At 46.9% G+C, this 25,941-nt stretch overlaps 1 long non-coding RNA gene and 1 pseudogene across 1 annotated transcript in view; both read right to left on the reverse strand.

Annotated features, from left to right (window-relative positions):
- The window catches only part of LOC147035311 (huntingtin-interacting protein 1-related protein-like), a 993,771-nt pseudogene that overhangs the window by 875,669 nt on the left and 92,161 nt on the right, over window positions 1-25,941 (reverse strand).
- Window positions 1-25,941, reverse strand: part of LOC147035317 (uncharacterized) — a 49,975-nt gene that overhangs the window by 18,805 nt on the left and 5,229 nt on the right. Inside the window, exon 2 of the long non-coding RNA XR_015062133.1 lies at window positions 14,686-14,745. This is a non-coding gene — a long non-coding RNA (uncharacterized LOC147035317). The remainder of the gene's footprint in view (window positions 1-14,685; window positions 14,746-25,941) is intronic.

Here is a 25,941-nt window from a genome sequence, read left to right on the forward strand (position 1 = left end):
AAACACATGAAAACATGAAAAAATGTGAATACACCCACGAAAAACTATTAAGAAAAAACAAAAAAAACCCGCAAATACGGAAAGCATAGAGATGCAAATATCAAAGCAGGTTGCATTTTATAAACCGCAAATATGTGGGGTCTACTAATAGCGGTGTCGGACAGTACTTACTTAAAGAATACCTTGCTATTATGTTTAATATGGTTAGCCATATCCTTGTCATATTGTCTTTTGGCTTGCCTAGTTATCTTCATAACTTGCCAGTATTAACTCCTTTTCTGTTAGGAGTCTGACTCCAGTCCTGGCATTTTATACCAAGCTAGAATGGTACTCAATGGAGCTCATACCTGTGCCAGGCTGAACAGGTTATGGTTTGTATCCAAGTTATTGGCCTGATTTGCATCAGGACCTTCACCAAAATATAATCAGCTTGTTCTTGTGATCAACCCAACTCATCCACCACGTTTTATCATAACTCGTCCTCAACTTTTTGAAATACCGTGCTATATATCGTTTTTGGCCCTATCTCTCAATTATGAATAAAAAAATTATCGTATCCAGATCCGGATCTTCATCAAAATCTGAGGAATTTGGCCTTGTCACACACCTAACCTGTCCAGCAGGTTTCATCCAAATCCATCAATAACTTTTCGAAATATTGTGCTCACAGACAGACAAACAAACAGACAGATAGGGGTGAAAACATAACCTCCGACCACCTTCGGTGGCGGAGGTAATAAATGCCTTCCTGTTTATCCTCAATAGCACTACTTATCTCACTACTCAACCAGTCTGGCCTCTTTCTGCCTCTAGTTTTACACCTTACTGGAATATGCCTACTCTGCACTCTACACATTTGCTCTTTGAAGGTTACCTATTTCTCTGATGTGGATTGCTTGGTAGCTTCATTGGCAGAGGTAACTAGATATCTGCAATCAGGAAGTGAATGCTGAGGGTTGGCCTCCCCCAAACGCTGGGAGGCCTACCATTGGCTATTGTCCATGACCTACCCATAGCCCATGATTCAATAATGGCCATATTTTTAAAGAACACTATATGACCTTGACCTTCAACATTTAGGGATAGAGTGAAAAGAAAATGCGTCCCTCTCTGCAATCGATTCATAAAACTCAATATCATGAAAATCGGAGGGATATTATTCAAATTATAATAATAAATGTGTTTTTTGTTAATTCGGTCACAATCCGAAAAAAACGTAGGTCAAGGACACTAATTGAATATGAGGTGCACAACTTCAGTGCACGTCCACTGTTGTGATGCAAAAACATCTTGGAAGGCCAAGCGGTCTTTGAGATTCCGGAGTGGTAAAATCGAGCAATGACAAAAACACGTTATTCTTTTCAGACCACCGTTTGACCGTTTGACCTGAAGGGGTATGGTGTAAATTAAATGTAAATGCACCTTCTTCTCGGCTATATAGAAATGGAAATATCGTTCTGATCAGACAAATCTTGGTCAAGTTTTGGTGAAAAATGTAAAAATGTCTATAAATAGGTCATGACCTTAAAAAAATCAGGTCAAGGCGAAAAACAATTTTGTCAACCACGCATACTTTCTATTTACATTATTGATGCAAAATTTCATTCCGAAAGTCCCAGCAGACTCTGAGATAAAGCTCGGGAAATGATCCAATTCGGCAATTTGGAGCGTTGAGAAGAAGAAAAAACATGGATGTAAAAAAAACAAAAAACAAAAAACAACAAAAAAACGTATATATAAATTATATATATATATATATATATATATATATATATATATATATATATATATACATACTGTATATATATATCTACATATATATATATATATATATATATATATATATACATATATATATATATATATATATACATATATTGCTGCGGATTCGCGCCCACCGGCGTGCGAACGGCCACGTAACTCGAATCGCGGCACGTCGCCCACCGGACGGACAATCCAGTCGTGACCCTCTCGGACTAACGCCGGGAACCAGTCACGGGTGGACCTTTCGGCCTCACCATGATCGTGCCAATCAGCCCCCCGCGTGGGATAGGGTTGCTCGCCAAATTCGACCTACCTAAGTACCCACACGGAGGGTAGACCCGGCGATCGCACCTCGCCGCAGGTCGACTTCGGACACGGGCCACTTTAAGCGACCCGTTCCGTACTATCGGGATAACCGAGCGGTGTTATCGTCGGCCTCGACGGTTCGATTAATTATCGGGCGTATTCAGCCCACTACCAACCCTTTACGTGAAGTAAGATGGAGATTCAATGAAAGAAAAGACGAAGCGAAACGGGAAAACAGTTCAACATAAGCACATTTATTTCGCAATGAACGGAAAGCACACATATACAATTACACCAAAAGCAAATGTAAAAGAAGAAGAAACACAATATTACACAAAAAGCAAATGCAACAATGCAGATCTATTACCGACTACGCGAGCACACGGCAACACTTATGCAGTTTTACTTCACAGACGGCGCCGACAACACATATACCCAAAGCAAAAGAAAAGGACCACCCTCAAGGATGAGGCGGGCCTGGGGCCGAGACCGCGTCGGGCCTACCCGTCTGGTGATGAGCCGCGAAATGGCGCTGGCGCCCCGACTCCGCGGGCCTCGCTGGGACTGCCTGGTATGGGGTGGGGACGGGGCCCCCTTCTCGCACTATCTCAGCGCGGGGGGAAACAGGAGGGGGTTGTTGATGCTCGGGGGATGGAGGATATCTCCCTGTCTCGGGTCCCGCGACGAGCGTCTCCACCACGACCTCGGTCGCGCCGCCGGCCTCTCCCTCCGCAGCTCCCCGACTCCGACACGAGCACCCCCTCGACCGCCTTCGCCGCCGCCACCTCTCCACAGCTCCGTCCCCTTCACTCTGACTACTACCACTTCTTCCCAGCTCCACCGACAACTCCTGACTGACGAACGCGGTCGTTTATATCCCCCGTGGCCTCGCTCCTTCACCTTTGACCCTTTACCTCCGACCCTTCACCTCTAACTGGCTCCCCATTGGACCGAGGAAAAGTGGGCGTGAATGCTTTTTGATCCATGAATTTGCATATAGCGACCACACTCCAACGTACCTGGAGGCGGGGCCAAATCGCCCCACGCTCACCGATAGGATGGAACAGAAGTGGGCGTGAGTCATTTTTGATCCGTTTTCTTCGTAAAGTCTGTGATGTTTCTGAACACGCTGCTCGGTGCGCGCCCTGCACGAGTCCAGTATCGGTGCCCACAAGTGGCGCAAGAATGGTGGTGATGCGATGGTGGCGAGTTGTGACGGTAAAGGTCGTGGCTGTTGTTGTGAAGCGGCGTTGTGGTTGGTGGTTGTTGTGTGATGGCTGATGAGACGTGGTTGGTGGTGGTAGTAATGGCGGCTGGTCCAAAATAAAGATAGTAAAAGAAAAACGGCTATCTAAAAGGGTCGCAGCCCACATGAATGACATTTATTCCCTCTAAACAACGGGTTTGGGCCTAACTACACTTATACTTACAGAGATATCTCACCTAAGGGACCTGAATGGTGGTTTGTGAATTTCGTCAACCACAACACTACCCCCTCCCCTTTTTACAGACTCGTCCCGAGTCATCAAATTTTCGTGTGCCATCATGTGTAGTTCTCCCCAAGTACATTTTACCTACGGATCCCTGAGTGCGACATTCATGGTATTCGTGTCCCCAAAATAAATAACCTGAGGGCTGCGTAACTACCTAAACAAACTCACTCACACGGACGACTTAAATAAAATTGCCGGTGCTAAAACAGACATGTCGGGGGCGCACTCATATGTACAGTACATCTTAACCTTAACTTACAAATTTTACACTAAACCATGGCCCAGGATCACTGAACTCTGCAAAAAGAAAGCAGTTAGCAGGGAGCCAGGCTGCTCACATGCAGTCTCTGGCTCAAACAATGCAGGTGACAGGGAACGTGGCCGGCTGCTCACTCGCAGTCCAAGGCCTTCCCTTTTGAACTGAACGCAGTGAACCACAACGGTGCATGGGCTGCACAAATGCAGTCTCCGTGCCAGCTCAAGCGGCACACGCAATGAACACAACGAATGGATGCATGAACACAAACACGGTGCACGGGCCGCCAGTGCAGGCCCGTGTTGTAGCTGCCATCAGGGCAGTTCTCGCAGCTTGCAAACTGTTGCCTTGATCCTGGCGCACATGGCAATGAACAGGGGGGGCAAAGCAAAAATTGAACGGGGGCTGGTGAGCAGGGGCAGTGGGCATGGCATGGCAAAGGCAGCAGGCAAACACAGCCTGCAGAATAAGGCCGCTGCAGGCAAACACAGCCGGCAGACGAACTGGCCGGCACGGGCCTTGAAGAAAAACAGCCAGCAGATGAAGTGGCCGGCACAGGCCTTGAAGCAAAACACGGCCAGCCGATGGCACAGGCCTTGCAGCAAAACAACAGCTGCCGATGAAGTGGGCCGGCCTTTGCCTTGCAGCAACGCAGCCAGCAGATGAAGCTGGCCAGTCTTTGCCATTCAGTGGAGGTTGGTGGAGGGAGTGCGGTGGTGCTGGCCACTCGGAAGGCGGGCTCGGACCTACCTACCTGTCTCCCTCCCAACCTATCGCCTTTGCCTGTCACTGTCTATACCCACTCCCTTAATTTGTCAAACCCCAATTTAGCCCCAACTTATTTATTTATTTTTTTATTTTTACTTCCCCACTATAAATCGTCCCCTAACCCCCTTTATCGTCCTTGTTCGGCTAACCTATCCTGTCACCTAGCCTACTCCCAACCCCTATGTTCCCTTCCCGGAGGGGAATAAGGGAGAGCTAACGTCCTGTGTCGAGGCCCAACGAAGCCTCAGGATGGCCTCCCCAGACTTCAGCGATCTATAACCAAAGTGGGTCCAGCGGCCCACAACGAGAGCGAGGGGATGGATGGTGCGGAGGGGTACACTTCCTAATCTACCCTATCCATTTAACTGTTAAACTACCCCGGGGCGTTCAACAAGCGCCTCTCGCTTAAACTATTGGTTCTAACAACCCAGATTCCCGTCGCCTGTGTTTGTGTCCTCACAATTTCGGGCCTCGCCCCCCCCCAATTTTCTCTCCGTGCCCTCACACGGTCTCATGGCTGGGACACGTGGCTCCCTTTGGCAGGCACGACCCTCTGCCGATTCTCCGACGATGGCACCCCCGGGCACTACACTGCCTCCGAGCCTACCAGCTCCCTAACACCGGGGAGTGCCCCCCATGGAACTTCCCCTCAAACGCACACGTGGCAGGCTGGCTTCCCGGGCCCCTTTCCGAGGGTCACCCATGCCCACAACACTGCCCACGCGGCTAATGGCGCCCCGGGCCCCCGCACCAAGCAGGCGCACCCGTGCCCACTACGCTATCCCGGCCCCCCATGGGCCCTTGGCCTACCACGGCCGACTAGCCTGGTGCCCGGGGTACCCACTCAGCGATACTCACCTTTCGCAGCCACGCTCCCAGCCCGTCAACAGGGCTCCTGCACCCCTCCAAACGGGTTTCGAGCCTACACTCCCACCAACAACAAAACAACCTCCATTTTTCAATTTGACTAATCCCCTAACTCAGTCTACACTGACCCCGGGGTCCCTTGGGCGGGAGTCACTCCTCCCCCCAATCACTCATCGCACCATGCAGTCCCCATTCGCTCCATACACACAGACCCGCTGGCCTCACTCACTCACCAAGCACATGCTTCCACTTCACTCACCAACTCTCTTCAACACACACACCACTGAACTCTGCCATCCTTCTAACTACATCCCCTAACTAACTCGTGCTCCCACGTCGTCCCTTAAACTAGTAGCACGTTCCTTTTAACAATACGTAGCTAAACTACGTCCCCTCTGCACATTCACAAGTCTGTCACGGTCTCCAAATAATCCCATTAATCAATTTCCCAGGGGGGATTTCTTCCCTTCCTACTGGGCTCGTGAACTCGTTGCAAGGCTCTGAGAGCCTTGCACCTCTGCGGGAGCGGCTGTTCCAGCACCGACTCCTCCGGCAAGACATATCCATGAGGGCGTAAGGTCGCCCTTGTAAGGCCTCAGGCGGTCCGCGTGGACGATCCGGGGGAGGGCTCGTGGTCCCATTTTAATTTTTAGGACCACGTCACTGACTTGCGCCAGGACGACCCCCGAGCCCTGCCAAGGTGAGGTGAGCTTCGGGCATCTGCCCTTCCTTCGCCGGGGGTTAAAGAACCAAATCTTCGCCCCCGGTGGGTATTTGCTCACCTGGCTCCGGTGGTCGTACCTGCGCTTCATCTTTATGCCCGCCTGTTGGAGCTGGTGTCGTGCGAAGGCGTGGACCTTCTCCAAGCCTTCCTCAAACCGACGGGCATAGCCCTCCCCCGGGGGCCTATCAAGCCGCTCAGGCGTCGGACCGCACAATAAATCGACGGGGCTTCTCAGATCCCGTCCATACATCAACAGCACCGGACTACACGCGGTAGACCCGTGCTGGGACGCGCGATAGGCCATCATGAGGTACGGAAGGTGTTCGTCCCAGTCCTCCTGGTTAGTGGCGGTGAAGAGGGCCAACTGTTGGACCAGGGTCCTGTTGAACCTCTCCACCATGCCATCAGACTGTGGTCTCAGGGGCGTTGTCTGTGTCTTTCGAATTTCCAGGAGCCTGCACACCTCTTTTAGTAATTCACTCTCAAAATTTCATCCCTGGTCCGTGTGCAGCTCCTGCGGAATCCCATACCGGCATGTAAATCCTTCTACGAAGGCCTTGGCCACAACCCCTGCTTCCTGGCTGGGAAGGGCAAAGGCTTCTGGCCATTTGGTGAAATAGTCCATAATTACGAGGATGTACTTATTACCCTGGCGAGTGGGGGGCAGTGGTCCCAAAATGTCCATGGCCACTCGCTCAAGGGGAGCCCCAACCTGATGTAGTTGGAGTGGGGCCCTCATCCTCTGTGGCGGTCCCTTTTTCGCAGTACAGGCGTCGCATGCTCTACACCAGTCCTGTACATCGTGCCCCATGTTAACCCAATAGAACTGCCGGCGGGCCCGAGATTTTGTTTTGGTCCTGCCCAAATGGCCGCCGGCGCGGGTACCGTGCACCTGTTTCAAAATTTGGGTCTTAAACCCATCAGGGACTATCACCAGCCAAGAAGTTTGTTCAGAAGGAATCTCCACCCACTTGCGATATAAGATGTTGTCCCTCATTTCTAGGGTCCTCCACTGAGCCCAGTATGCCTTTGTTCGCGCCCCGAATGGGGCGATTTCCTCCCCACTGGGCCTCCTGTTTTCCTGGACCCATTTGTACACTGGCCCTATCACGGGGTCTTCCCGCTGGGCCGTGCTCCATGCCAATCCACCAAATTCCTCTCCCGCGGTTAGTGGCAAAGTTGGGCCTACCACCCGGGCCGCACGGACTGGGAGTTTCGGGGAGGCGTCTGCCAATTGGTCCCTCTCCTCATGTCTCGTGCAATATTTGCAGTTTTCCCTCAGACAGGGGCGTCGAGAGAGCGCATCGGCATTCCCATGAGCCTTACCGGCTCTATGGACCACACTGAAATCGTACTGCTGCAATTTTTCCAACCACCTTGCAATTTGGCCTTCCGGTTCCTTGAACCGTAAGAGCCATTGCAAGGAGGAATGGTCAGTTCGAACCAAAAATTTCCTCCCGTACAAGTACGGGTGGAAATGGCTCACGGCAGACAGCATAGCCAATAGCTCCTTGCGAGTTACGCAATAATTTCGTTCGGGCCTACTCATGGCCCGACTGTAATAGGCGATCACTCTTTCCACGCCCCCCTGTGTCTGAGACAAGACTGCTCCCAATCCTTCCTGGCTTGCATCCGTGTCCAGGGTATACATCCCGTCATCGGTGGGGTACGCTAAAACGGGTGTGGATGTCAAACACCCCTTTAATTTGAGGAAGGCCTCCTGGCACTCCTCCGTCCAATTAAATCTCAACCCCTTCTCCGTCAACCGGTGAAGGGGCCTGGCTATCTCCGCAAAGTTTGCCACGAAACGCCGGTAGTAGGAGCAAAGTCCCAGAAAGCCCCGTACCTGTTTGACAGTTGTAGGTACGGGCCACTCCTCTACCTCTGTAATTTTTCCGGGGTCGGTCTTCACCCCCTCGCGGCCTATCACGTGTCCGAGATAGGCCACCTCTGTCGCGAACAAAGTGCATTTCTCTGGGCTCAATTTCAGCCCTGCCTGTCTGAGGTGCCCAAACACCTGGTCCAAGTTGGCTATCTCCTGGGTGAATGTTTTAGCGTGTACCAGGACGTCATCCAGATACACCAGGCATGACCGCCACGGCATGCTGCCTAGTACACGCTCCATCAGTCTCTCAAAGGTGGCGGGGGCGTTACACAAACCGAACGGCATCACAGTGAACTGATACAGTCCCTTCCCTGTGGAAAATGCCATTTTCTCCTTCCCCGTCTTATCCATCTCCACCTGCCAATACCCACTCTTGAGGTCCAAAGTTGAGAACCATTTAGAGCCTGCAACGGCGTCGAGGGTATCGTCAATTCTAGGCAGGGGATAGGAGTCTTTGAGTGTCACGTTGTTCAGCTGGCGATAGTCCACACAGAAACGCGTGGTCCCATCCTTCTTTTTAACCAGCACAACTGGTGACATCCAAGGACTTCCCGAGGGCTCGATGACACCTGCATTGAGCATCTTTTCAACCTGCTCATAAGCCTCCTCTCTTTTGCTCCATGGGAGCCTTCGAGCAGGCTGACGGACAGGCCGGGCCCCATCGGTGTGGATCTGATGTTGCACCAGGCCCGTACGTCCAATATCCTCGGGTGACAAGGAGAAGATCCCGATGTGTCGGTCGACCAGCTTGTATAAGGCCTCCCGCTGGGCATCCTCCAAATCTACACTACTCCGATTTACCATCTCGCAAATGGGACCGGGCCAATTCCTAATCGAGTCTGGAGACTCCCTCTGGGGCCGGTCCAGCTCGACGTTATCGTCCCTCAGCTCTGCGACCTCTTTTACTGGGGTGCAATCTGCCACCTTCGTGCCCTTCCTGATAGTGCGTGGTTCCGCGCTAACATTTATCACCCGCACGGGCGCTATTGGCCCGTCGGTACTTACCAGGGTGCGGCCCACGACTAAGCCCGGGGTTGACGGCCCTGCCGGTAGTTCCGCCAGGCCGCAGGGGCCCTGCCACGTTGGGGGTGCTCGCCACCGGGCCAGGACCACCGCCTCGGCACCCGGGGGAATGACCACGGAGTCAGGAGCCTCCAGCTCCACCCTCTCATCCGTGCTCACACCCCCTAACGGCAACTCCTCACCACCCAACTGCATGACCCCCCGGCCCAAGTCGATCTTACAACCACCGGCCGTCAGCACATCCAACCCTATTAGACATGGGTCGTACACCTCCGCCACCCAAACCTCTATCTTGGTTTTCACGGTGCCCAATTTAAACGACACGAAACCACGTCCTATGATAGGGGGCATTGCCCCGGTAGCGAGCTGCAAACTATGGTTTTGCAGACGGTGGATCTCATCCCAACCGTCTACACTCGAATCAAGGACCACAGGGCTGATGATCGTGGCGCTTGCTCCTGTGTCCACAACGGCGTCTACCCCTACGCCGGCAACCTTGCACCGAATTGTTAAGCTACCTTTGCCAATTTGGCCACAACTGATGACCTGTCGCAGTTCTGAGGGCTCTTCTCCGTCTGAGTCTGCCGAACACGGCCCTACATGTTCGGCACTTCTTAGTTTCCCGGGGACTGGTGGGGGGGTGATGGTTGGGCCTGGCTATCCCTATTGACCCGGGGCGGAGTTGGTGGTCTAGGGGGCCGTGGCTCTTCTCTTCGCGGGGGCCTTTCCCTGCGCGGGGCGTTGCACCTCCGCTGCAGGTGGTCCCTTGCGCCACAATTATAACACCTCCTCTGGTAAGGTGTTTGCCTCCAGTACGTCGAATTATACCCCCCTCCATTCCGAATTGGGGTACCCCCCGATGGCCCATCTCCCGCCCTTCCTGGGCCCGACCGCCTTTCCCCAGGTCTCCCGAACCGGCGGTCGAACATGCCCTGCACCATCCTTTCCATTCGCGCTTGGTCGCCCAGGGTTGCCCCGGCTCCCAGCGCACTGTCGTTCACGGGGTCCACCTGTCGGACTGCCACCGCATGGCGCCCAGCCCCTCCCAATGGCGTTCTGGCTGCCTCCCAGCAAGCAGCAGTATCAGCCGCCTTCTGGAGGTTGTCCGGGCGCCATACGGTGAGCAATGCTCCAACATCGGTGCCCCCTATTGCTCGAAGGAAATGGTCCAGGGCAATCTCCTCCCGGTACTCCGGTGGCATGTTGGTGTGCGCGATCCCCACCAAGCGGCGAATGTCATGTGCCAATTCCCCCAGTGATTCCTGGGGACGTCGTTTGAACCCGTTGAGCTGAGCTTTAACAAGCTCGCTCTGCTGGTCCATGCCAAATCGGTTTTTTAGGGCCGAATGGAGATCCTCCAGGGTCGCCCCCTCACTGGGTACCGTGGTCAGGACTTCCAAAGCCACGCCACGCAGGGCCGCTGTGAGTTGTGCCACACCCTGTACCTCGTTCCAGCCATTGCCTCTGGCAACACACTGGAACTGGGCCATATATGCCCTCAAGTCCGTCTTGCCATCGTACGGGGGTAGCGGCACCCTCGGTTCTTTCGAGGTCTCCTCCCGTTCCCCAGGGACTCCGGGAGGAGTGTACCTCCCCAGTCCCAACGGTGCCTCACTCCCGCAGGGTCCGAGCCATTTGCCCGGGGGCTCTACCACCCCTGTCCGTGTCTGTCCGTGCCCCACGTCGTCCCGCTTACTCTCCCAAGCCATTGGACTCGCACTCTGCACACCCCCCGGAACAGTCATTCTGGGTACCCCCATTAGGCCAAAAGACCCCGCGGCCTCTACCCTCCCCAAGCTTGGCATGCTCACCCCTGCATCGGGCAAGCCTCCTCCTCCGCCTTGTGACACCGGCCCCACCTGGGCACGATCCGCCTCGAGGGAGTATATCCTCTCCTCCTGTTCCCGAAGGAGGCCACCCTGCCTCTCACACCGGGCCTCCACCCTATCCGTCAGTCTCCTCTCCATTTCCTCCATTTTCCCCTTTATTACCCCATTTATTTCCTCCCCTATCGTTCCTAACGACAGTTCCCCGACTTTCTCTCTTATTTGCTCCACCTCCCCTTGTACCTGTGTCACCATCTTATTTGTCTTGGATATTTCCTCCCTCGTTGTCCTAAACTGCTCTTCCGTCTCGCCCCGGTTTTTTCCTATCTGCTCCCCCAGTTCCTCTGTCTTTTCTCCGGCTTTCCGCTCCATTTCATTAATTACCTCCTCATGTCTCTTTCTACATTCCTCCGCCACCTTTTTTAATCCTTTCTGTGTCTCCGCTTTTACCTCCTTTCGCAGGTTTTCAACTTTGTCTGTCATTTCCCGATGTCTTTTCTCACAGTCCTCCTTCACGGCTCCCAATCCCTCCTTTATTTTCCCTTGTTCTCTTTTTAATTCCTCTATCGCCATCGTGTTCCTCCCTATTTCCTCCTTTATTTGGTCTTGTCCCTGTTTTACTTCTCCCAATCCTTTTCCTACTTTGTCTATTTTTCCCACCACCGTCTTTATTTCGTTTACCCTCTCTTGTTTACTTTCTTCCATTGCGACTCCCACTCCTTTTACTTTCTCTTTTAACCCGGTCACCTCCGCTCGTATCGTGTCGACTTCCTTTTTCATTTCGTTTTTTAGTTCTTCCAAGCTTCCTTTTAGGCTCATTCCCATGTTCTGCGTCTTACCCCGCAGCTCTTTCATTTCTTCCTTCATGTTTGTTTCCATTCCGTTCATTTGCTGTGCATTCGCATCCATCTTTTCGTTCATTTCCGCATTCATTTTTGCCAGCATGGTGAATGGCTGGGCCATGTCGGGTGCGCTTGGGTGAGCCGTTTCGGCAAGGATCGGGGAGTTTTGGTGGAGAGGGGGAGGGGAGGTGTCATACACCGCGACCGCTGCCGCACCTATTTCGGGCTCTGGGTTCAGTTGGACGAGTTCGTTTTCCTGTACAATCAACATTTCCTGCACGGGGATTTCATCCTGAGCCATGGATTCTACATCCATTTCTAATACCCCCGGCTCCCGCTCGCCTTGAGACGCCATCTTGCTTCTCGTAAAGCGTTAATTTAGCTCGCTCGTAATTTGGAGGGAATCGGGGGTCGCTCCTCTCACCCCTGGACTGATTCCCGTGAATTTAGCTGGAGACTGGAGAGCCCGTTTTCCCGTTCTCCGATACCAGTGCCGCGAGGAGGGCGATGGGTTTATATCGCACGACCTGACACCAGTGTTGCGGATTCGCGCCCGCCGGCATGCGAACGGCCACGTAACTCGAATCGCGGCACGTCGCCCACCGGACGGACAATCCAGTCGTGACCCTCTCGGACTAACGCCGGGAACCAGTCACGGGTGGACCTTTCGGCCTCACCACGATCGTGCCAATCGGCCCCCCGCGTGGGATAGGGTTGCTCGCCAAATTCGACCCACCTAAGTACCCACACGGAGGGTAGACCGGGCGATCGCACCTCGCCGCAGGTCGACTTCGGACACGGGCCACTTTAAGCGACCCATTCCGTACTATCGGGATAACCGAGCGGTGTTATCGTCGGCCTCGACGGTTCGATTAATTATCGGGCGTATTCAGCCCACTACCAACCCTTTACGTGAAGTAAGATGGAGATTCAATGAAAGAAAAGACGAAGCGAAACGGGAAAACAGTTCAACATAAGCACATTTATTTCGCGATGAACTGAAAGCACACATATACAATTACACCAAAAGCAAATGTAAAAGAAGAAAAAACACAATATTACACAAAAAGCAAATGCAACAATGCAGATCTATTACCGACTACGCGAGCACACGGCAACACCTATGCAGTTTTACTTCACAGACGGCGCCGACAACACATATACCCAAAGCAAAAGAAAAGGACCACCCTCAAGGATGAGGCGGGCCTGGGGCCGAGACCGCGTCGGGCCTACCCGTCTGGTGATGAGCCGCGAAATGGCGCTGGCGCCCCGACTCCGCGGGGCTCGCTGGGACTGCCTGGTATGGGGTGGGAACGGGGCCCCCTTCTCGCACTATCTCAGCGCGGGGGGGAAACAGGAGGGGGTTGTTGATGCTCGGGGGATGGAGGATATCTCCCTGTCTCGGGTCCCGCGACGAGCGTCTCCACCACGACCTCGGTCGCGCCGCCGGCCTCTCCCTCCGCAACTCCCCAACTCCGACATGAGCACCCCCTCGACCGCCTTCGCCGCCGCCGCCACCTCTCCACAGCTCCGTCCCCTTCACTCTGACTACTACCACTTCTTCCCAGCTCCACCGACAACTCCTGACTGACGAACGCGGTCGTTTATATCCCCCGTGGCCTCGCTCCTTCACCTTTGACCCTTTACCTCCGACCCTTCACCTCTAACTGGCTCCCCATTGGACCGAGGAAAAGTGGGCGTGAATGCTTTTTGATCCATGAATTTGCATATAGCGACCACACTCCAACGTACCTGGAGGCGGGGCCAAATCGCCCCACGCTCACCGATAGGACGGAACAGAAGTGGGCGTGAGTCGTTTTTGATCCGTTTTCTTCGGAAAGTCTGTGATGTTTCTGAACACGCTGCTCGGTGCGCACCCTGCACGAGTCCAGTATCGGTGCCCACAAGTGGCGCAAGAATGGTGGTGATGCGATGGTGGCGAGTTGTGACGGTAAAGGTCGTGGCTGTTGTTGTGAAGCGGTGTTGTGGTTGGTGGTTGATGTTGTGACGACTGTTGAGACGCGGTTGGCGGTGGTAACAATGGCGGTTGGTCCAAAATAAAGATAGTAAAAGAAAAACGGCTATCTAAAAGGGTCGCAGCCCGCATGAATGACATTTATTCCCTCTAAACAACGTGTTTGGGCCTAACTACACATATACTTACAGAGATATCTCACCTAAGGGACCTGAATGGTGGTTTGTGAATTTCGTCAACCACAACAATATATATATAATTTTTAATTTATATATATATATATATATATATATATATATATATATAACTTTCAAATATATATATATATATATATATATATATATATATATATATATAATTTTTATATATATATATATATATATATATATAAAAATTATATATATATATATATAAATATACACTAGTGATACCCGTGCACATGCACGCGATAGCAGTACAACATAGCTGGTAGCAGACGACAGACCGTACACGGGGAATGACAAAAAATACTCATTGTGCAAAATGCAAGTGGTACTATGGAACGCCAAGACTTCCCAAACATTGTCGGCATGTCCGCTAAGTGCCACAGCAATTTCATAGGGATCGTGTGACGGCGAGCCGAGTTTTTAGTGTGCAAGCTTGGTATTATAAGAGATATATATATATATATATATATATATATATATATATATATATATATATATATATATTCTTTTAATTTATACATATATATATATATAATTTTTAATGGGGGTTTAGTACTCCTCGAGGTCTAAGAAACTCTGTGGTACCATTAAATATTGGGGTGTTAATTGTAGAAACAAGCCCACCAACAGCAATTAGCCTTCCCCTATTAAAAAAAAAAAAACAACAAACACTTGTCATATTTTGCTGTGAGGAGCTCTGAAACTTCAAGCCAATCTCTACGAAATGACACTTTGGAAAGGAAAACGTACCTTCATAACCTTGGATGAAGTTCTATTGCCGCTGCTGTTCAAATCTCTGGTCTGACATATCTTGGAATAAGGCAATGTGGCATGGTATCCCAGATATGCAGCAGACAGCAACAAATTGGAAAAGGTACAGAGAAAGGAAACCAAATTAGTCCATACCATACATCTTCTCCCACATCAAGAGTGACTAAAAGACCTCTCCATGTACAGTACTCTCTAAGTTGCAGATGAGGTGACATTATGCAGGATTTCTGGGTCATAAAAGTACTGGATGACATCAACCCCCACTACTTATTCATTGTATTCATGCCTGCAAATTTCAACTCCACCAGAAGTCATCACATGAAGGTGTTCAAGCCCAGATGTAGAATACTTCTCAGAAGCATTTTCTGCATCTGTAACAACCTTTTACAACTTGTACAAATTTTGGCAAAGTAAAATCTTCACCCTGCAGTACATGAGAATATGTATCCCTTCTTGGTTTAAAATCACCATATACCAACGAATGCAAGCCAACCAATACAGAAGTGTAGAGCAAGGTTCCATCCATCCATCTATCGAGACCATACTCTGTGCAGAGCGTTGGTGCTGCATGAGCAGTCTCCTTGGCTATTGGGCACAATCCTGGACGGGTCACCACTCCGACACAGGATACCAGGATGCTGGCACTCATGTTATCGACCTTGGAAGGATGACAGGTGGAGTCAACCCCACCTGGTATTAATTCAACAGTCGATTGGGATTTGAACTCAGGATCCTCAGATCCCAAACCCACCACTCGAGCCATTAAGCCAACACCAGGCATAAACCGAGGTTAACCACAGGATATCATCCTCATATCCCATAGATTTATTATGATGATGATGAAATCTCGTGAGATCTTCCAGATTGTGGCTGGTTGTGAAGGAATGTAGAACTGAGCAAGTCTTCTCAAAAAATGACAAAGTGTCAGAAAGTGCAAACTTTCAGCTACAGAGTTCCCCTCATCAGCAACGAATTGAAACATTTTAAAGTTTGACACTGATGAAGGCCACTCTGTGGCCAGAACATCGGACTTTCTGAGCTTCTGTCTTTTTTCACAAATAATTGAGTCGTTTGTGCTTTTGCATTCTCCTCTCTCTGATTCTTGCAATTTTGGTGATGACCATTTTATCAGGAAAACACAGATGGTGCAATACATGTCCATGAAGGAAAGAAATATTTGACCTGAAAACCGACTAGGAGTGTTGCTTATATATCAATACTAAACGACCCGTGAACTCGTTGGGTTCCCACTGTGACAGCGGTTGATAAAAAAAAATCATTTCCAAAAAAATTCATAATAATAAATAAAAAAAAGATAGCTCCAGCGAACTATACCACTGAGGTTGTTTGCATTAATCAAATACTCCCGAAGAGTACTTGAATGAATCGGGAATTGATTTTTTAATAATTTTTTTTGTTGCCCGATTTGAACGAAACTTGATACTGCACACTGTAGGCGAATGCTGAGTAAGGGGGACCGAAAATTTTTGCGCTGTAGCATTTTGCCTGTATTTCGGGAACTTTCATACATACATATATATATATATATATATATATATATATATATACATACATATACATATACATATATATATACATATACATATACATATATATACATATACATACATATATATATATATATATATATATATATATATATATTTACATATACATATATATACATATACATATACATATATATACATATACAAATATACATATACATATATACATATACATATATATATATATATATATATATATATATATATATATATATATATATATATATATATATATATATATATATATATATACACATGCATACAAGATGAGAGTTTTAGTAAGATATAGATAAAGTTTAATTCATTCTTATGCGATAGCTTTACTCTGCATCCATGCTATAAAGTGGTAAACAGCAATTGTTTGAAGTAATTTCCTGGAAAACCACTTTATGCATTTTATTTGAATACCTCTGCTGAATTAAAGGCATTAGGGTAATCATTCTTCTTTTCTATGAAAAGGCCAAAGTGTACAAGCACAAATTACTGACGAGCAAGGGAATTAAGCAAATGCATGTCAAGACTAAAAGATTGCAGGAACGCTTTTGAAAAGCATGTTGATCAGAAATTATAAGAAATGATGTCATTTCAGATGACATCACCGCATGAGCCCACCAATATGAAGGCTCACAGTGCCAAGGGATAAGCGCGATGATGTCATCCTGTGAGTTGGCCCAGGTGTTCGGGCCCCGAGCCCCGCTGCAAGGAGCGGACACAAGCGCTCTCGAGAGGTGCACTCACCATGGCCTGCGGTGTACTGCCTGGTGCATCATCTCCATATAAAAAGTCTCGTTACATCATAATGCCATCCATGCTACTATCGGTGAGAGTTACAAAGTAATGTTGCTAATTTCAACTACACCTTCTATGTAGCAAATTCTCTCAGTATTTCATCCCAATATTATTAGCTCACAAGTGTTATTTAAGAAAATGGTGTGGGCGTAAATACACTAAACACTGCAATTCAATGGACTTCCTCTGCTACTGTGGACTTTTGCCACAACATACTCGTATATGGTGAAACATAACACGTTGTTCCAAATTTCAAGTAGCTCTGAACTCCCCAATTACCTGCTTACTTTCATTTATTACCTCCGCCACCGGAGGCGAAGGAGGTTATGTTTTCACCCCTTTCTGTTTGTCGATCTGATCGTGTACAGGATATCTCAAAATGTTGTGGACGGATCCGGATTAAATTTTGTGGACAGGTTCGGTGTGTGACAAGGAAGAACTGATTCGATTTCGATGAAGATCCAGATCAGGATCCGACTAATAAAATTTTAAAGTGATTTTTCACCATTCAGAGATTGGGCCAAAAATGATATATAGCATTTCATTAAAAAAAAATTATTGGGCCAGATATGTTCTCGTGGATCAGGCATTACAGGGCGGAGGTATGCGCTCTACCGAGTGCCCTTCTATTTACCTCCGTCCACCAAAGGTGGATGGAGGTTATGTTTTCACACCTGTTTGTCTGTTTGTGTACAGGATATCTCAAAAAGTTGTAGACGGATTCACACGAAACTTGGTGGACAGGTTGGGTATGTGAAAAGAACGAACTGATTCAATTTTGGTGTGGATCCAAATCTGGATTCGGGCAGAGGTATGTGTTGTACCGGTGCCCTTCTCATTCAACTCTGCATTGGTCAATGTAAATTAATTAATCTCTGCTCATATTCCTGTGGATGAATAAAATGGGGTTGTCTACGCCTCATTGGTCTTAAAATCCTCATATTTTTCAATGCTGACCTTATGAGTCCTTTGTGATGTCAATTATTATTATCATTATCCAGTACAATGAGTCAGATTACAAATTCATGTCACTGAATTTCCACTAAAATATCGGACTTGTAAACATATTCTGGCTGCAGTTAAACGGTTTATTAAAAATATATTTAAATTGTTAATAAAGTGCAATCACATGGAATAAAATGTAAAAAAAAATAAAAATCGACATTATTGTCAAAATGGGTTTTAGCGTTCTCATCTTAACCGATAGCTTATGATATGGAGAACTCAGGTTAAAATCCCACACACCACGTCACCCTGTAATCAATCCATTGTCTGTCAATGTCCTTGCAATTCACATTTTAAGCACAATGATATATACTAATGTCTTTGTCCTACAAAGGACTTATTGCCAAGCCCCCTTTGTGCTGAATAGATCAATGTTAAACAAACAAACAGAAAAACACACGCCTGTAGTTGAGGAGTTCTTGGTCGATGCGGTAAGATGTCAACATTTACAAACTTTTGGGTTTGTCTGTTTACCATTACTGTCTGAGTACTTATCTCATGATACTGGGTTCCCACATTAAAATCCCATATATGTTAATGGATGGATTTGTTCATTCTCTCTTGTTACCTCCACCACCTAAGGTGGATGGAGGTTATGTTTTCAGTCCTGTTTGTCTTGTCTGTCTGTTTGTATGTGAGCAGGATATCTCAAAAAGTTGTGGAGATTTGGACGAAACTTTCTGGACATGTTGGGTGTTTGACAAGGACGTATTGATTATATTTTGGTGAACATCCAGATCTGGATCCGGATACTTATAAAATTGCAAGTGATTCTTAACCATTGAGAGATCGGGCCAAAAACAATACACAGTCAGTCCTCACTTGACGTTATAGTTATGTTCTTGAAAAGTGCTACTTTAACTGAAATGACTTCAAGCGAATCCAACTTCCCCATAATAATTAATGTAAATAGGGGGGGTTAGGTTCCAGAGAAAAAAAATTATCATCAGATAAAAGACATTATTTACATATAGAGTTGTTGTTCGTCTTCCGGCTGCTCCCGTTAGGGGTCGCCACAGCAGATCATACGTTATGATCCGCATACTAATTTGGCATAGGTTTTATGCCGGATGCCCTTCCTGACACAACCCTGGTCGCCTCTTACGACACAGGGATATGGATTGGTTTTCGCCATGATTCCGGGCTGCCCTACACCCTCTCATAACACGGCCCAGTGCAGAGCCCCCGTCCTCAAGCGATCCTCCAACCCAAGCCTCCGAGTAGCCGGATTTCAGGCGCACGCCACTACGCCCGGTTATTTACAGATAGAGTACAAGTTTTAAATAATTTTAAACAAACAATTGAATATCATCTTCTCTAGTTGATTCATATCTTCATTGGTTCGCTCTTCTCTGTGCGATAGCTGAAGTTGTGTAATGTCGGCCTTTTTACACCTCATCAAAACCCGCTTTACTAGCAAAGTCAAGGATAAATTTCTTCATAGCAGGGAAAAACATCTTTAAATACTTTCAAGTCATTGACACATTCAGGCCACAACCTCCTCCACACACCAATTATGCACACCTGAGTAACTTCAGCCCAGGATCCACCAATGTTATCAATGCACAGCTCGGTGTAAATAAGACTTACACTGTATGTACTCTGACTTTGCTTATACACCAATATTTATGGTATGACTTATACACCTGTATTTACAGTATGGCTTTCATTGTGGCTTTATTAAAATGAGGAAAACCATTAGTTTGGTACTAAATTCGAGGTAAAACGACTTTATACAAATATGTTCTCGAATAGATCAGTAACTGAATAACAAAGCAATGTTAACTGGGACGATGTTAAATGAGGACTTACTGTATAGCACAATATCTCAATCAGTTGTGGATGGATTCAGACGAAACTTAGTGGGTGAGTTGGGTAGGTGGCAATAATTTGCTGAGAATATTGTTGTGGACCCAGGCTCATGGGAGTATTACGAGGGTGGGAGTATCCCAGGTTCTTCCTGGACTCAATGTGAATCAAGGCTGTCGCACACAAATATGTCTGTGTTGCGCGGTGGGTTGCTAACCGACCATGAACACCAACACTTTAACTACGTAACCCAGTGTCCTCCATCTGACTGACTCCTGTTTCACTGTGTACATGCAGTCCCCTTATCGGGGGATCGTGCCCTCGGCAGTTGTGCTACTTTTATCTTTAGTGGATCTTGATTAAGGCTGCCGAGCTTACCGCTAGCACAATGCTGGACTGATGCGAGAGCCATTCTGTTGGGGAATTATAATCTCCTGGCTAAGCTAATGTGTGGAACATGCTGGACCAATGGAGGAAAATAGTAAAACGAGCTGGGTACATTTATAACAAAGCAATTTATTCCAAGCGAAGGCGAGGAAAGTTATGTGGCACAGTAATAGGGTTTATTCACAAAATGTACAGCAAGGCAAAGCAAGAAAATTGTGGGTGCAGCAAAAGAAATGCAGTTATGCATAAAAGAATACGCAATGCAGAGTTAATCTGATAACTTTCTACAATCTTACTTATGTTACATATGTTACAGGTGCCATGAGACACACACCCAAGGAAATTAGATTTAGCCCAGAAAGAGAAGAAGCAGTTGAGGTTTAGGCGACCTCGTTGTTCCTGGCACCATTGACGGACCTACACAACCCAATCGCTTCATAAGGGGAAGGCGGGAAGAAAACTGGGGTGTCTATGATGCATGAGTGGGAGTTGCAAAATGTAGTGCAGCATGATGCAAGTGGAAGGTGTGAGAGGTGTGAATCAGTAATCGTTGCTTTTAGTTTGTGTGTTAACTGTGGACGAGACACAGATGGTGGAGAAAGATGCGTGAGAAGAAAGCTTAACGGGGCCGTGTGAGAATGTCTGTAGGTTTTATTTATATTGGCTGTGGAACGCAGCCGAAGCCAAGCGCCAATGACCTGGGGATGACCCAGGCACGTCTTGGTAACAGCTTGCTCCGCCCTGCTCACCTTGTTTGGTTGTGTTCAGCTCAGTGATGAGATTTGGCTCAGAGGTTGGACAAAGGAGAGAGCCTGGACAAAAGAGACCCTGGACAAAAGAGAGATCGAGCCTGATTTGCTGTCTTTTATAGAACCTGCGAGAGGGAGGGGCCAAAAAGCATATCAGGAGGCCTGATGGGCATTCTCGAGCCCCCTCGTTGGTTCATAGCAGTCAGCCCTCGCCGTAGCCACATCCCGTCAGACTCCAGAGTCGAACATGGCCTCATTTGCTTATTTGCCAGGCTACTCTATAGAGCCCCACAAGTAACATTGGCCGAGGGTTTTTGTGAGCACTCACCGGCCCTGAATGTGCACTGGACTCCGTTTGAGCGTGGTTATTTAGGGAAACACCGGAGCGAGCTGCACGTCGCTGAATTAACCCCAGCACATGCCTGCACTTTGAGTTACACACCGAAACACACCAACTCGCAATGTCCTTCATTCCTCCTTCATTCATTGATTCAATTAAAGTAAAGTAAAATAAATGAAAGAATATAGGGTTGAATATCTAATTAATAGCACGACGTAATGCATCTTCTCCCATTTACCCACTAGACATATGGAAATGGCGAGTGAAACGAATACCAATGAGAAAACTGTCTCCGTTTTGCATTTTTTGAATGTTCCAAGCTTCCTTTTCTTCATTTTGGCCCACACAGAAAGGTTTCCCTCTGTTAAGCATTCTGTGACAAATCCCTCAAACATCTGCTACCCAATCTCATTGCGATCTATGATATATTTAGTCTCATTCATAACTTATTTGGCAAGCAGGTTGTAAATATCATCCTGATCATCATCTGCCATACTATAGCGACCCTCTACGACCACTATGAAAGTTAATATCTATCTATAATTCCATCAATGTGTGTGTGTGTGTGTGTGTGTGTGTGTGTGTGTGTGTGTGTGTGTGTGTGTGTGTGTGTGTGTGTGTGTGTGTGACCGCTGTTTCTCGACAACCACTGGTCCGATCTAATTGAAACTTGCCAGGTATATTGCTGGGGATCTGAGTATGTGCCTTTTCAAGGTTTGATATTAATTGGACAAGTGGTTTTAAAGTTATGGCCATTTATTTACCAAACAAATGCCAGGACACGTTGCTGCGTAGGCGTGGCCGATGGGGAAAGGGTGCCTTAGTTACCAATGACAGGACACGTTGCTGCGTAGGCGTGGCCGTTGGGGAAGAGATCCTCAGCCGCGTTCCCCATTACTGGTTACAACGTACGGACTTCCGGATAGTGATGACTTCCTGTATACTAATAATTTCTCGATTTCTTATGCGCATTTATAGATAAACACAATGCCCAAATTCAGTCGTCGTTTACGAGAGCGAAGGAACGGACTGTGTGGTTGTTGTTTCTGGCACGCGATTTGAAAGTTTTTTTCTCTCTCTCTTCTCTTCTCTTCTCTTTGTGTTTTTCCTTGCGATGACATTATGAAAAGGCAAAATACGTTGGCGCTAATTGAATAATTGGCCATTAAAACGAAATTGCGAATAACCGTAACTGTGATATGCGAACTTCCGGACAGTGAGGAGTTAACTTCTGGACTTCCGGATAATGACGACTTATTGTATTCTTTCTCGATTTTTTTCTCGACTTACTGTATTCTTTCTTTCTCGCTTTCTGTACTTTCTCAATTTTCTCGATATTCTCGATAAATTATAGAGAGATAAACACAATGCCCCAATCCAGTCATCGTTTAAGAGAGCGAAGGAACGGACTGTGTGGTTGTTTGAAAGTTGTTTTTTATGCACGTATGGCCACACACGTACGGGCACGCACTAGTATTAATAAAATGTGTATTGTCAATATCAGGGGCTCCAGACACCAACCGGTAATAAATGATTTTAAGTAACATTTTTATGGAAAATAATTGTAAAATTGTGCCACTTTTTATCGTGGTGGCCATCTTGTAATTGGTAGCCTTTAAAAGTTTGGAAAAAATATCATCCTATTTTTTTATATGCTTATAATACAGTATCTTAATAAAGAGTCAAGTGACAATTTGCTTTTAACAAGCATTTTACAAAAAGGTTATTTGTATGAGCCATCTTGTAATTGGTAGCTTTTAAAAGTTTGGCAAAATATCATCCTATTTTTTTATATGCTTATAATACAGTATCTAAATAAAGAGTAAAGTGATAATTTGCTTTTAACAAGCATTTTACAAAAAGGTTATTTGTTTGAGCCATCTTGTAATTGGTAGCTTTTAAAAGTTTGGAAAAAATATCATCCTATTTTTTTATATGCTTATAATACAGTATCTTAATAAAGAGTAAAGTGATAATTTGCTTTTAACAAACATTTTACAAAAAGGTTATTTGTATGAGCCATCTTGTAATTGGTAGCTTTTAAAAGTTTGGAAAAAATATCATCCTATTTTTTTATATGCTTATAATACAGTATCTTAATAAAGAGTAAAGTGATAATTTGGTTTTAACAAACATTTTACAAAAAGGTTATTTGTATGAGCCATCTTGAAATTGGTAGCTTTTAAAAGTTTGGAAAAAATATCATCCTATTTTTTTATATGCTTATAATACAGTATCTTAATAAAGAGTCAAGTGATAATTTGCTTTTAACAATAATTTTACAAAAAGGTTATTTGTATATGACATAACAGCTGACACTAAAGGTCTGGATGCAGATCCAGCCTATCAGTGGGATACAAAACATAAACTGTTCAGTCTGGTAGAGGTATGTGCTCTACCATGTGCCATTCTTGCTGTCTCTGTAATTCAATTAAATGTGCACCAATGTCTCCTAATACCCTTAGCCTGCAGACATCACAGTGAGACATTAAATTACGGTGAAAAACAACCCAAGCAGATGGAGTTGATGCAAAGAAAACCCCAGTGAAAACTTTATAAGTGCAAACAGTTCAAGGAAGACTCTCACACATGACGAAATGTGGTGGACATGTAGAGACTACTTAAAAAACAGTGTATCAAAACAGCCACACTCGACACAAAAAGTTGAAATTCGACAGCTTGGTAGAGCCATGGAAACAGTTCTTTTTTCATTCCAGCTTCCTACGATCATTTTATAAATACAAGTGTCGAGGCTCATGGAAGAGCAAAACAATTAACAGTGGATAATGGATCAACAGACAAAATTGTGAAAATGAAAAACAGGGACAAGTAGAAAGAGCAATGAGAAATTGCAGACCCTTGCCAGGACTTGTCTTCTCTGGCAAATAAATGGAAGGCCATGGACTAAATGGAAGGTTGTTGATTGCAAATGAAATATCTAAATGGTCTAGTTGTTAATGTATAAAGGTCAAAGGTCTGGAAAGTTTTAAAGGTCAAATAGTCTGAAGGTTGAAATGTCTACTTGGGTATAAAGGGTCAAGATGGTCTAAAGTGTCAAAAACATTGAAGGAGTCTCCAAGGTTTAAGGTCTAAAGGGTCAGAATTGTCTCAAGGAGTCTTAAAACGTCTACAGAGGGTCTAAAGGTCAAAGGGATCTACAGGGTATTAAAAGGTCGAAAAGGTGTGATGGTCTAACAGGATCTAAAGGGTAGAAAGTAGTCTGAGGGTCTTAGGGGTTTGAAAGAATCTTCAGGGATCCAAAGGTTCATAGAGGTCTAAGGGTTCTAAATGATATAACAGGGTCTATAGGGTCTTCAGGTCTATGGGGGTTGATAGTAACACCCATAGGTTGATAGTAGTTGATAGCAATCGGGATAGTAACACCCCTGACATCAACTCAAGAGCTGGTGGATCGGTCTGGTACAGCCGCTCAAAGTAACCGGCCCAGCGGGCCTTCACTTCGGACTTCCCTGTCAAGAGCCCACCACCCTCCACTGTAACTGCAGTTCACCGAAGGACAGGTTTGGACGAATGCAATGCATGAATGCCTCTAAGCAGGATGAGAATCACTTGACTACAGGTGATGCTCTACCCCTTCACATATTCGTCGCACATCGGCCTCCATGTCCAATGTCAGTGAACATAGTTTTATGCCTCAACTCCCTGAACATTTCAGCTCTGCCATCAAGCCTGGCCCTGCAACTCTGGTCAATGGTATTATTCAGTGTCACTTGGTAGACAAAGTTCTTTTTCACCTAATGGGTTCCAAAACAACCACCTACAATATCAAGGAATGTCGGCTTGAAGGCTCTCCACAATTCTTCAGGATCCATCGCTGGGAGACCCCCCAAATGAGAGACATCCCAAAACACAAAGACCTCCCAAATCCCCATTCAGCCTGTTCAAAAACTCCTCAGCTACCATCTCATCCTTGATCTTGCCAACATCCAGCCTAGGCTGGGATGGAACCATTCTCCTGGATTTAAGCAACAACTTCAGAGATGCTACAACAAGCTTGTGGTCAGGATTGAGGAAATGAGCACTCTGGAAGACCCTGTAGTTCTAGATCATTCTGGATCATCATCAGCAACCATCAACGAGCACATGGTCAATCTCCTTTTCGATACCACCAGCATTGGAATACCAAGTCCAGCAATGAGGCTGTGGGAGCTGCAACTATGAACCAGCCACTCTACGTCCACTACTTCTTACAAAGTCAAGGCCTTAGTGTTATTTTGCTTCACAATTCCAGACGCATGGGGACCTAAACATGTGTCATAACCATTCCTATCAGTGCCAGTCAATGCATTTAAATCCCCCAACATCAGAAGAGTATCTCTCCTGGGGCACCGATCAACCAGAGACGAGAGTGTGGTGTAGAATATCTCCTTCACAGCAAAATCACTCGCCTCAGTTGGAGCACATACGGAGACCAGGGAAATGACACCCAAGGAGTGACAAATCCTCAGCCCATTTACTGGTGTTACCTCAATTATCATCGGAGTCAGCTTATTGGACACAGGTAGAGCAACTCCTTGGGAATTGTATCCATCAGAGTGACCGGGCCAGTCATAGGTGTAACCAACTG

This window comes from Eptatretus burgeri, chromosome 1, assembly GCF_056783735.1.
Source record: "Eptatretus burgeri isolate ZD-2024b chromosome 1, Ebu_testis_v1, whole genome shotgun sequence".
Lineage (NCBI taxonomy): Eukaryota > Metazoa > Chordata > Myxini > Myxiniformes > Myxinidae > Eptatretus > Eptatretus burgeri.